Genomic DNA, 13242 nt, shown 5'->3' with positions numbered 1-13242 from the left:
ATGTAAGGTACTGAGTACATTTCTTGTCATGTTTGTTAAAATCACCCTCATTTTTCTCTCACCTTCCCTCACCCCATAGAAGCTTTCTTGTCCTTCTACCCTTCCCACCTTCTGTAAGGTATAGGGAGAAGAGCACTGGACTTCCAACTCAAGATCAGCAAATTCTGCTACCTCTTCTTCACTGAGCAGCTGTGTAACCTTGGAAGCCTTCCCAGTGCCTCTTGTTCTCCCAGAGCAAACTGAGTGGTCAGACAAGATCCAGGATTTCAAGAAACTATCCTGGACCTGTGGAATTCACAGCAAAGAACTATCTGCTAAACAAGAAGAGGAAGTAGAACACAGGAGGAAAGAAGAAAAGAAATGGACAATTAATCAAATGAAAAGGAGGGAGAATGTAAGAACAGAAGGATAAGAAGCAGAAGGAAAAGGGAAAAGAAAAAGCAAAAACAAGAAAAAACTGGGACCATATTACATAAGAGAGTGTTTCTCTTAACTTTTTTATTCATTGGGGTTCTTCATGAAGTTCTATGTAAGTTTGTTTGCTTGTCTGTTTGTTTTGATGTACTGTTGCCTTCTAAATGTATGTACTAAAATCTAGATTAGTGATTTGTACAAATAATGTACAAAATGTACCATTCAGAATACATCTACATTATACCATGTAAACCAAGGTACTGGGCTTCTCTTGAAAAGCATTTATAATTAAAATCGAAAAAAATATTACAAAGCTTAGAACATAAGGCAGTTTTCTGTTAAGATTCCTTACCAGGGGCTGGGGATATGGCCTAGTGGCAAGAGAGCTTGCCTCATATACATGAGGCCCTGGGTTCGATTCCCCAGCACCACATATACAGAAAACGGCCAGAAGGGCCACTGTGGCTCAAGTGGCAGAGTGCTAGCCTTGAGCAAAAAGGAAGCCAGGGACAGTGCTCAGGCCCTGAGTCCAAAGCCCAGGACTGGCCAAAAAAAAAAAAAAAAAAAAAAAAAAGATTCCTTACCAGTTTATCAAGCTCTTTTGTGGGTCATTAACTGTTCACAATTAAGTCATATTTGGACTTGTGGTGGATAACCTCAAGACTGGAAATTTGCTCTGAATGTCTAATGTTCAGAACAGCATAAGCATCCCAATGTACTTACTGGTCATCTATTTTATTTTAAAATTTAAAAGTAAATATATAATGACTAACAGGGTTTAAGCCATAGGCTCCTGAGATAAAACTGTATCACCCTATCCCAACCTTCAAGGAAATGACTGACAGTGGTATGTGTGTGTGTGTGTGTGTATACAGTAGATACTGTATATACCATCTATGTGTGTATTCTATATATATATAGTATAGTATATAGGCTATATATGTATACTATACATATATACTATACATATGTACATACATAGTATCTTAGTATATATGTGCATGTATATAGAGTATAGATAGTATAGATAGTATATACACATACTGGGTACCCATATATAGCATATATACTATATATGGGCTACATAGACACATGTTAAATACAATATTAAAAACAATACATATTAAAAACAAAAACAAAAATTATATATATAGCCAGCCCTGAGGCTTCAACTCAGTGCCTGGGCATGGTCCATGAGCCTCATTGTGCTCAAGGCCAGCACTCTACCTCTTGAGCCACAGTGCCACTTGCTGCTTCTCCTCAGTAATTTATTTTTTTCGCCAAGTAATTGTTTATTTATTGTCAAGGTGATCTACACAGGGGTTACAATTTATTAGAGAGAAAAGATTTGTGGACTTTTCTGCTCAGGCTTCCTTAGAACCACAATCCTCTGATCTCAGCCTCCTGAGTAGGATTACAGGCATGAATCACCAGCACACAGTTTAAAAGGATAAGCAAAATTTTTTAATCTGTGCTTGCATTGCATCAGTAGAGTAAGACAGTGTCAAACTGTAGGAAAAATGGTGAATATCTATTCAGATTTAATGACTATGATAGCAGCTTGACTTTGTGCCAGACCCACCTGTAACTCCCCTCCCAACAGACTGCTTGTAAGAGCAAAGAGTCTTCACAAGACTCATGTGTTCACATAAATTTGTTCTGTTCAGAACCAAACCTGTCCCACTAGCACAGGTTGGGGCTCACAGAGACATTTAAGTTTTCTTGAAACTAGAAATCAAGTCGTTATGCCTACAAATTATGCATTTAATAGTTCCACAAATTTGGCAAAGGTAGTGATAAAGTTTAGATGTTTTGCCTAATGATAGATATAAATATAGAAATCACCAAATTTGATAAAATAGCTGAATGGTTTGGCTTCTACTTGATGAATGATCATGCCAATCCTTTTCAAACCATTTTCCTTGGTATGTTATTTGTTCCTCAGGCTATCACAACCTCTCCTGGTTCCATTTCTGTTGGAACAGAATCGTTACAACCAAGAATGATAAAGTTTCCTTGTTTGTAATCATCTACCAGCAGGTACATGTACAAGACAGGATCTTACTCATAGGTATTGTAAAACCATGTGTTCATGACATTGATGGTGCTAAAACTGTCCCTATTCACTCATTTTTAGACCCATTCTCCATCACAAACACACACCCCACTGCTTTGCCAGTTATTGCATCTGCAAAGCATGTATCGCTGACTCAAGATGTGGCAAGATGATTGTCAGGAAGGACACTGAATGCAGTAAAAATCACAAGCACAGTCAAATCTATCACACTTTATGTGATATAAAGGAGGATTTATGGACATATGGTGCAGGATAGTCCCCTTCCACAGGGTGATAAAGCTGCTGCTCTCTATACATCTTTGCTGGACCTTAAGCCTACATTGCCCATAACGGGCAGGAACAGGCTTACATGGGCCCGCACTGTTCTGATGTTTTTGTGAGATGTTTTCTTCTTTGCATTTGCAGACAGTCCAGCATGGGCTGCATCATCTCTGGATAAGGGTTTTTCTGAATTAAGTCTTCATTCACCAATATTTATATGAGTAGTAGAACTGTGTGAATATGTGGAATCATAAGCACTTATAAAAACAAATCTGGGGGTAGCTGAGAGCTGGTAGCTCATACCTGTAATCCTAGCTACTCAGGAGGCTGGGATTTGCGAATTAGACTTTCCCCGGCAGGAAAGTCCATGAGACTCTTTTTGCCAATTAATCAGAAAAACGCCAAAAGCGGAGCTATACTTCGATAGATCACTAGCCTTGAGCACAAAAGCTCAGGGACAGCAACCAGGAACTAAGTTCAAACCCCAGGACAAGCACACACAAAAAAAGAAAAGTCTATTGATGGCTCTCTCAGAGACCATTTATTTAGTGTCTCATATGCCATGAATGGAATTGGCCCATTTTATCCATTATTTTATTTCATCCTCGGAAACTCTGCAAGGTATGCATTTATCATTTCATTTTCCTATTATATGGTTTACAAGGTGATAGGCAAGGAGCCATGATTTTATCATGATCTTCAGATTCAGAGCCCATGTATTTCATTATTACTATAGGACTTTATTATTAAGAAAATTATTTTGAATGTCAGCAGGGTGTAGTAGACAAATTAATAACCCCTACACATGGCTACATCCTATGTCACAGAACCTGTAAGAGAAATTTTACAGTTGTGAGTAAAAGCATTCAATGTAGAGGGTCTATTGAAGTGAACCCAGTGTAATCGGAGAGTCATTATAAGAGAGGAGCTAGAAGAATCAGAGAAGTCATAATGATAAAAATCAGAAGACCAAATTGATGCAGCTTGAGAAAGCTGACTCCAGTCCTGCCAGGAGGGAGGCCATAATCCAAGAAATGAAGGTAGCACTTAGAAGTTGAGAAAGGAAAACAGATTGTGTCCTGGAGTCTCCAGAAAGAATGCATCCCTGATAATACCTTGAATCTTTAACTGAATGGGAACATTTTGGCTAACATCCAAAAACGGAGGATAATGATTTGTATTGTTTAACCCACTAAGTTGGTGTGTGGTGATTTGTGTCAATAATAGTGAGAAACTGGCAAGATATTATTGAGTTAGGATCTATTATTTTCTTTAAAAACTGCAGCATAGACATTATGGTCCAGTGTACCATATATTAGATCAAGTTTTAGACCAGGTACAATGAGATTTCTAATGAAGAATCTGTGCTTCAGAGGAGGCCAGCTAGCTAGCTGTGCATTCAAAAGTCACATCTGAAGCAGTTAATGTAGAATATAGCTCTTCTATCATCATATCATTGATCATCAACTAGTCTGTTATTACAATTGATGCCAAGACAGGTAGGGAAATTAGTGGCTTCTTAGCACTGTGAACTTTAAAATTTCATTCTCATGGGGTCAGTTTAAAGTATTCAAGATATACAGATTGGCCAAAATATTGTCTAGGCATTCCTTGCCCTAGTATTAGCACAGTGTAAGAACCTAGTGAGACTTCTACCTTCAGCATTCAAGACAGCATTCATGTATGGGTTGATTCTTAAATGATCTGTGGTTTCATTGCTGGAGGACTTCTGGTTACCTAATATTTTCTAGTATCTTAGAAAATATTTTGGTTTCAGTCCATTGTCACTTGGCTTCATTTTTTTCTGGGCACATTATGGGGCAAACACCATGTGAGCAGTGTCTCACATCTGTAATCCCAGCTACTTGGGAGACATAGATCAGAAGGATCACGGTTCAAGACCAATCTGGGCAAAAGTTACCAAGGTTCCACCCCAATCAGTAAGTTAAGCATGGTGATGTGTGCCTGTGATCCCAGTTACACAGGAAGTATGGGCAAGAGAGGATCAAGGTCTGAGGCTGACCCAGGTAAACGTAAAAACACAAGATGGAATTCAAAAAGCAACTAAAGAGGAAAAAAAAAAAGACTAAGCACAAGGTTCAAGTGGTAGTGTCTTTTTAATGGCCACAGATCCTGATATTGACAAAATGACTAAGCAGTAAATATTTGAATGTCCATGTATCTTTCCTGGGAAATCAAGTGGTATGTCAGAACACCCAAAACAAAGAACTAAGTAAATCAGTGCATTAGCTTTTAGTTGTTGTGGCAAAATACATAAGAAAACAACTCAATGAGAAAAGGTTTATTTTGGATCACAATTTCAGTTTCACTTTTCAGTTTCAGTCTATTGTCACTTGGCTTCATTTCTTCTGGACCCATTGTGGGACAAATATCATATCAAAAGCACATGGTAGGTCAAAATAGTTTACCTCCTGGGGAACCAGAGGCCAAGAATGAGAAAGATCCAGAGATAAGATATGCTCCAGTGACCAACTTCTTCCAATAAAGCCCATCTCTTAATAACCCATTCAGCTATCAATTCATCAGTGCATTAATCTACACATGATAATGGCATCCTCATGAGCCAATCATCTCTCAGTGACACCACCAGCTGGGAGACAGCCTTCAACACAAGTGTTCTGAGAAGACATACACATCTAAACTACAGCTATCAGAAACATAACCATCATCTCTGCTGAATCTATGAAATGTTTACCTGTTAACTAACTAATGTTTGTTTAACAAGTAGGTACTTGTTAAACTAGCTAAGATTAACATAACGCAGAACAACATTATAGCAAGGCTTTTGGTAAGTAAACCCTTGGCCATCTGAAAATACTCAACAATCATGAAGTATCAAAGACACCTAAAAACAAGGGTGTCATGAAATTAACTTATGCACCAATAGGCACTTTACAGGAGCCCTGTTCCTTTTTAAGACATAAAACTGAACGTTCCCTTTCACTTAAGCAGTTAAGATGTGTTCTATCATAAGTTAGATCTGAAGCAGTAAATTGTAAATGTCCATTGTTTAGTAACAACAAACAAACTTTCTGGATTTTCCCGAAAGTATATTTTAAGTGTTTCAGTGAAAGAAAAATGACTCCAGTCCTCATCGTAAACTAGCTCCAGTGAAATTGTCCCCCCAGCTCAATTTAACTTTTTGAAATCTAATGTTCCATTTTGGACAGTCCTGAGACCATCTGCCTGTGTCCATTATTCCCAATACAAAATGTCTACACCACTTAAAGAGTGAGTGTCAAAGAGAAAAAATAATTGTCACGAAGGCAATAAAATGAATGTTTCATTTGCAGGAAGAAGTAAGAAGGAGCAGCTATGAGCTAAAATACAGATAAAGCCATGCCAAATTTGAAAGAACCTCTTATTCTGCACTTCCCAGAAAGCACATCCAAGCTAAATAAAATATACTTGATGGAGTCTTCATGTGTGTGAAGACATTCTGGATCTTTGATGAAGGATGAAAGTAGAGTGGATGATAGAAGCCACGATAAATCAGTTTTCACACATGTTTGAAAATCACCCTCACAATTGTTTCATTGAAACAGACTCCTTCAATTTTCCATTCTCTACAATAGTTTGAGGGGAAGTTTCCAAGGAAAGTGCCTCTTGATGGCTACTAACAGGCCATATGGAAATGATAAACAAATGTCTCTGTTTGCCTCAACAGACATGAACCAATCTAAATGATTTGATTAGTTGTGTCAGACTTCTCAGTCAAAAAGAAATACTATGAGGTCAGTTGCCTGTTTATTTTGTTTCACTGAATATTAGGCTAGAACAAACCTTAAAATTAATTTATTCTAGTTCTCTTTTTTTTTTCTTTTATATTTTTTTTTCCAGAGCTGAGGACCAAACTTGGGACCTTGCGCTCACCAGGCAGGCGCTCTTCCGCTGAGCTAATCCCCAGCCCCTCTAGTTCTCTTTTTTTAGTGGCAGTACTGGGGCTTTAACTTACGGCCTAGGTACTGTCCCTTGGCTTTTTATGTTCAAGGCCAGTGCTCTACCATTTGAGAAGCTTCTCTATGTGTGTCTTTTTTTACTGATTAATTGGACATGAATCTCACTGACTGACAATCCTGCCTGGGCTGGCTTCAGACCTCAATCCTCAGATCTCAGCCTCCTGAGTAGCTAGGACTATAGGTGTGAGACACCAGAACCTACCTGCTAGTTCTTTTATTTTACCAAGAAATGAACTTATCCCATATTACATAGTCATTGAACCTAAAAAGAAGACAAGGAGCACTCTAACTCCCTGAGCCAATGTCTGATAGAGAAAGAGGCTTACACATGAAATGTAATACAAGGGGAAGAGCTCTTCCCATGCTCTGGGCTCTCTTCAACACCCATGGTAGCAGCTTTAAAAAAGGATCCAACCTCTGCCGTTGTGCTTCTGGTCCAGATTTGTGACTGGCTTCCAGAGCAGCCTTCCATAGACCACATCAGTTGAAAAGACTCAGTTATCAATACTGAACACTGAACAGTCTTTCTTCTTCCACTGGAAAAAAAATTAGCAGCTTCTATGTTGCTAAGCTATCCAAAAAGTACTCCCCAAAAAAAGCCCATTGAAGGGGCTGGGAATATGGCCTAGTGGCAAGAGGGCTTGCCTCATATACATGAAGGAAGTCCTGGGTTCGATTCCTCAGCACCACATATATAGAAAACGGCCAGAAGTGGCACTGTGGCTCGAGTGGTAGAGTGCTAGCCTTGAGCAAAAAGAAGCCAGGGACAGTGCTCAGGCCCTGAGTCCAAGGCCCAGGACTGGCACACACACAAAAAAAAGAAGCCCATTGAAGACTTTAAAGCTTTTAAAGCTCTCTTTTGTTTACTCAATATAACCTACAGTCAGTTAAAGGGAGGATTACTTCTTCTCTTTTAACTTTGGGGGTAGATATTATGTCCTGAGAATACTAACAGTCTTAAAATTCATTCTAAAAAGCCAGTCTGCTCTTGGGCCCTATCTGGTAACCATGAGGGTATTTATTACAGATTCTTTAAACAAAAGAACACACCATTAATCATCACCCATGTTTCACTTCAGCAAGATAAATCTTCTAAGATTAAATTATGACTAGATATATGGTATATTCTAAGTTTTAGTATCTATCTTTTTTTTACATAAAATTCTCTTACATGGGCTGGGGATATGGCCTAGTGGCAAGAGAGGTTGCCTCGTATACATGAGGCCCTGGGTTCAATTCCCCAGCACCACATATACAGAAAACGGCCAGAAGTGGCGCTGTGGCTCAAGTGGCAGAGTGCTAGCCTTGAGCAAAAGGAAGCCAGGGACAGTGCTCAGGCCCTGAGTTCAAGGCCCAGGACTGGCCCAAAAAAAAAAATTCTCTTACATTTTCAAAAGTTAAAGTAATTTTTGTCTAGTGAATGTAAAACTGAGGAAATTTTTGTCATGAGAAAGATCATTATAACAATCCTCATTTAGCTGTCAAGAAGTATGGTTATTGAACTACTTACTCACTTTAGTTATTCTCCTAAGTGGTTATGGTTTTATCATCAGTTACTTGAACTTCTGTAACATGAGAGGAAGAATCAATTGATACAATTGCTTTTCTGAATATAGTTCATCTCAAGGCCCCAAAAGCTGATGATTCATTTTTTACTTCAAGTATTTGCAACACAATACCTACTTGCTTCTAAAAGGACTTTACCATGTTGTGCTGTTATCCTTTTACCTGTTTCTTATGTGAAATACTGTTTAACTTGATAGAAAATATTCAAACTAAAATACTGTAAAAACAAAATAGCTAGCACTCATGTATAGGGCACAAGTGCATTGTAAATAAAGCATAATTACAGGAAAAAATCTTTAATATTCTGAATAAAGATGCTCCCTAATGATTATCTTGGAAACATTCTAAGTTGTGACTAGCTTCCCACTACTATCTAAAAGTTTTTGAAGTAGCTTCTTTCACCATCCATCATAAGATAATTTACAAATGAAATACCAGTCAATCTCCATTAATTCATTTTCAAGTACTTCCTGATCATGTTCAATATACCAGGGATACCAGTGAATGTATATACATATATATACAGTGATTGTGTGTATGTATATATAAATATACACATATATGTATGCATATATATGCATACATATATAGTGAGTGTGTATATACATGCATACACACATACAAACATATATGTGTGTTTATATGTGTATATATGTATATATATATATAGTGAATAGGATGGACAGTCGCACTACCTGTATTTCAAGAGATTCTTTCCATCTACATGAAAAAATGTCTTTCCATTTGAACAATGGCTATCTTCCCCAAGCAGTAAGACTGCTACTATTCTCAGAAAACAATATTCACCAAAAAAAAATCCTTCAACTGAAACAAAGAGGGAAACCCCACTTTGAGTGCCCTGACCTCTGAAGTCAGGCATAATGGTTGTCAGACAATCTGACAGGCTGCATACACGAATAACTTGGGTTGATTCATCCTACTGAGTCATTCTTACTGTAACAAATGTTTGTTTATACAATGTCATGTGTCTTAGTTTACTCCAGATTTGTAACTTCTAACTTCTAACTTAAATTTTTCAGGGATATAGTATGGAGTCAAATTATCCCTAAAAAGAAGTTATCCGACTTAAACAACTACTTCAGCTTTTCTAGGCTGCAGATCATTCCAAGACTTCTCTTTTGTAAACCCCTGTGTTCTTTTTTAATTCCTGCTCTTGGTCCCCTAAATATAAGCACAGAAATGTAACTCCAGCTTCATTTTCTTTTTCATCCCCTTTTCCTGGTGTAATGTCTTCCACACATGGACTTTCAAGAACCACCTTTCAGAGATGACTCTCTTCGGGATGAGTCAGCTATCTTCTTCCATTTAGGATGGTTGTGGTTGCTGCAGAATCATCTTGAGTTGGAGGAAGCCTGACCTGAACTGCCCAGCCAGGCAAGGATGTGGTGGTGTGGTCCCAGAGGGGTAATCCAGAGATGTGTTTAATGGGCAAAGGTCATGGTCAAGCAAATCACAAGGAAGAATTCATAAGAAAGCAAGATGAACTAGCATGACAAATAATTCAATGAGCTGGCCAGTTGTGCTGTTTGTTATTTCTGGAATTGGAAACTAAGATTAGAGATGCATAGCTATGAGTATAATTGTCTATATTTCTCTTTTCTTCCTGAACAGTTCTGCTTGTAAAGCCATTAGTAGGAGCATAACAACTGATATTTTGCTGAAATAGGAGGCAGCCATGGTGGTCCTAAGAAGATTATCTCTTCTGCCATGGCAAAAGAGAAAGAAATCCCCATAGAAAGGGGGAAAATAGGAAGGATGATTAGGTTAAGGGAAGATAGAATGGGGGACACAGCTAGACTGGGAGTGAGAAGGGACTCTAAGTTACATGTCAAAGCCCAAGCAAAAAGTGGAATACACTAAAAGTGGTAGACTGGTGTGAGACATTGAAGCCCACAGGTAATAAATAGAGCATCTATGCAGAGTATCCAGTATGGAAAGTCAATTCCTGAGAGGAATGGAGAACCGCCACGTGAGGAGGAAGAGAGAATAAACTGGCGTGGGTGTCTGGTGGCCATGTGATGAGAAGAGTAAGACTTCTTGAAGAGGGAGTATGCCTGACAGGTAATATTGTAACCTAGGTGAGATTCCTTCATCTATAAGGGGAAAGGAATAATGGTGATGTCAAAATGTTATTAAGAAAATTGAGGGGAGGGCGGGCCTGCTTGGCTCTGGCGTCCTCGTAGTTCGGGCGCTGGGGCACTAGTTCGGCCTCCGGTGTGGGCAGCGGGTAAAGAGCCGGAGGCGTGGGCCGTGGCGTCGCAGTGGTTGGACGACGCCGGCAGTCGCTCTGCGCAGCCACGGGCTCTGAGGCTGCCTCTAGGGTCTTGGTCACGCCCGACCCTCATGCTCCTGACCCGGAGCAGCAGCAGGAACCCTGAGCGGACCGCCCGAGCAACCAGCCATGGCGGTGTCCACGGCCTCGCACCGGCCCAGCTCTCGCTGTGGTGGCCTCAGACCAGCAGCCCGGCCCGAACGTGGACGAGGAACTGAGTAAAAAGTCTCAGAAGCAGGATGAAATGAACATCCTGGCTACGTATCACCCAGCAGACAAAGACTATGGTTTAATGAAAATAGATGAACCAAGCACTCCTTACCATAGTATGATAGGTGATGATGAAGATGCGTATAGTGACTCAGAAGCGAATGAAGCCATGATTCCAGATATCTTAGCTAAGAAATTAGATGCTGTTGAAGGCTTAGAGCCAAAGTATCGGGTTCAGGAACAAGAAAACAATGAAGGGCCTGGGAATATGGCCTAGTGGCAAGAGTGCTTGCCTCTTACACATGAAGCTCTCGGTTGGATTCCCCAGCACCACATATATGGAAAACGGCCAGAAGGGGCGCTGTGGCTCAGCTGGCAGAGTAGCAGCCTTGAGCTGGAAGAAGCCAGGGACCAGTACTCAGGCCCTGAGTCCAAGGCCCAGGACTGGCCAAAAAAGAAAATGACCTCTTGCCTGAAGAGCAAGAAAAAAAGTGACAATTTTTTTTTTGTCAAATTTTTATCATCAAACTGATGAACAGAGAGGTTACAGTTTCATACGTTAGGCATTGGATACATTTCTTGTGTTGTTTGTTACCTTGTCCCTCATACCCCCCTCCCTCCTCCCCCCTTTCCCTTCCCCCCCCCAGGTGTTCAGTTCACTTACACCAAACAGTTTTGCAAGTATTGAAAAGCGACAATTTGAAATGAAAAGAAAGCTCCACTACAATAAAGGACTGAATATTAAACTAGCTAGACAGTTAATTTCAAAAGACCTACACGGTGATGAGGAAGATGAAGAAATGTCAGAGACAGACGGAGAAAGCATGAAGACTCAAATCAAGGATCTGCTACAAGTGACCAAGGACAAAACAAATCACAAGATTCATAGAAGACATGTATCCAACATTACAGTTGTTGGTCAAATACAAATCCTGTTACTATAATATACTGCTTCTTGTTTTCCACAATTCATGACTCAAGTACCAAAATGTATTGCCAAGAATTAAATGGTAACCTTTGAGACTGGTTAGATGAAAATGCATAGATTCTTGTGCCTTGTATTTCACCACAAATTTAGTGTAACATCTTTAGTCCAAACTGCTTTACTTTAGTAAGAACACTGGTTAATTTGTATAAGATATTGTATTGCTTTTTACGCTTTAAAGGTTAAAAAGTGTCTTTTGGGTGGGAAGGGGACTAAGTTATTTTCATCATCTTCTAGATGTGTGATACCTCTTACAAAAACCTTATAGGAGTTGTTTCTTTTTAATTTTTTTAAATCAAAAGCCAATTGGAACACAGGATGTATAGTTGGATCAATATTCAGGCTGAAAGGTATTTTAACACTTACCTTCAATTTGATTTGTCTAATTGAGAAGAATTGTAAGTGTTAGTCATGCATTTTTCTGGCCTGAAACCTTTAAAATTCCTATTAAGTTTTTTTGTGTGTGTTTACAAGGAAAGAATTGAAACAATTCTCATCAAAACTAGCCTTTTTATTTCCACAAATAATTTATCAAGTTAAACTTGCCAAAAAAAAAAGAAAATTGATCAAATACGTAAATAAAATAAATTGATGCTATATTTCTCAGAATAGCATGAATTATGTGGCATAATATATGAGAAGTGTCTGTGCATGTTTGTCATTTTTATTATCTGGAAATACATCCAGATATAAATATAGTAATGAGTTTGGTCATACACATATATAATCCAACACTTGGGTGGATGTACAATATAAATAACTGTTTTTTACCATGATGTAAAAAAAGTCTTAAAATTATTTGTCTTGTCTAACTGAATTTTGTAGCTTTAATCAACAGATGCTGGAATAGCTCCCACTCTCATAACAGGTAGATCACTGTTTAATACAAAATTAATGACCTTACATATTAATATCAATCCAAATATATCCACCTTTTGAGCAATTTGTTGCCACAATATAGAGGTTGCGAGATATAGAAAAGCTCTATCTATCTATAAAGCAAACTATCTATAAACTATCTATAAAGCAAACTATCTATCTATCTGATAGATATCTATCTATAAACTATCTATAAAGCAAACTATCTATAAAGCAAAGCTTAGCTTCTGCATGAACTCAAATGATATGAAAAAACACAAACAAAAAGAATAAGATTGAGGCAATATCAGTAACATTTCATAAAAACTATCTTTGTACTTGGTTTCATTAGGCTTTGTAAATAATTCTTGCAGACATATGTTTGTAAATGTCCATTGATACAAAGCATGATAAAGTCAGTGATCCACATTTATTATCTATCTGCTAGTCTTTAGAGACCTGGGGTCTGACTTTATTATTGATTAGAAAAATCATTGATCACTTCCAAGACAATTTCTTCAACTGTATCATGAATATCTTGTACCAGAAAATCTTTAAGGAGACTTTCAACTCACCTATGGAAAAACTACTATGACCT

General features: G+C 38.5%; 2 pseudogenes; one reads left to right on the top strand and one right to left on the bottom strand.

The window, feature by feature from the left end:
- Positions 1 to 2230: 2230 nt before the first annotated feature.
- LOC125355706 lies at positions 2231 to 10664 on the bottom strand (annotated as a pseudogene).
- A 93-nt stretch (positions 10665 to 10757) lies between these two features.
- LOC125354336 lies at positions 10758 to 11785 on the top strand (annotated as a pseudogene).
- Positions 11786 to 13242: the final 1457 nt, after the last annotated feature.

This window comes from Perognathus longimembris, chromosome 7 (assembly GCF_023159225.1).
Source record: "Perognathus longimembris pacificus isolate PPM17 chromosome 7, ASM2315922v1, whole genome shotgun sequence".
Taxonomy (NCBI): domain Eukaryota; kingdom Metazoa; phylum Chordata; class Mammalia; order Rodentia; family Heteromyidae; genus Perognathus; species Perognathus longimembris.
Note: the sequence above shows the minus strand (reverse complement) of the source record. Positions and strands in the feature narration are given on the sequence as shown.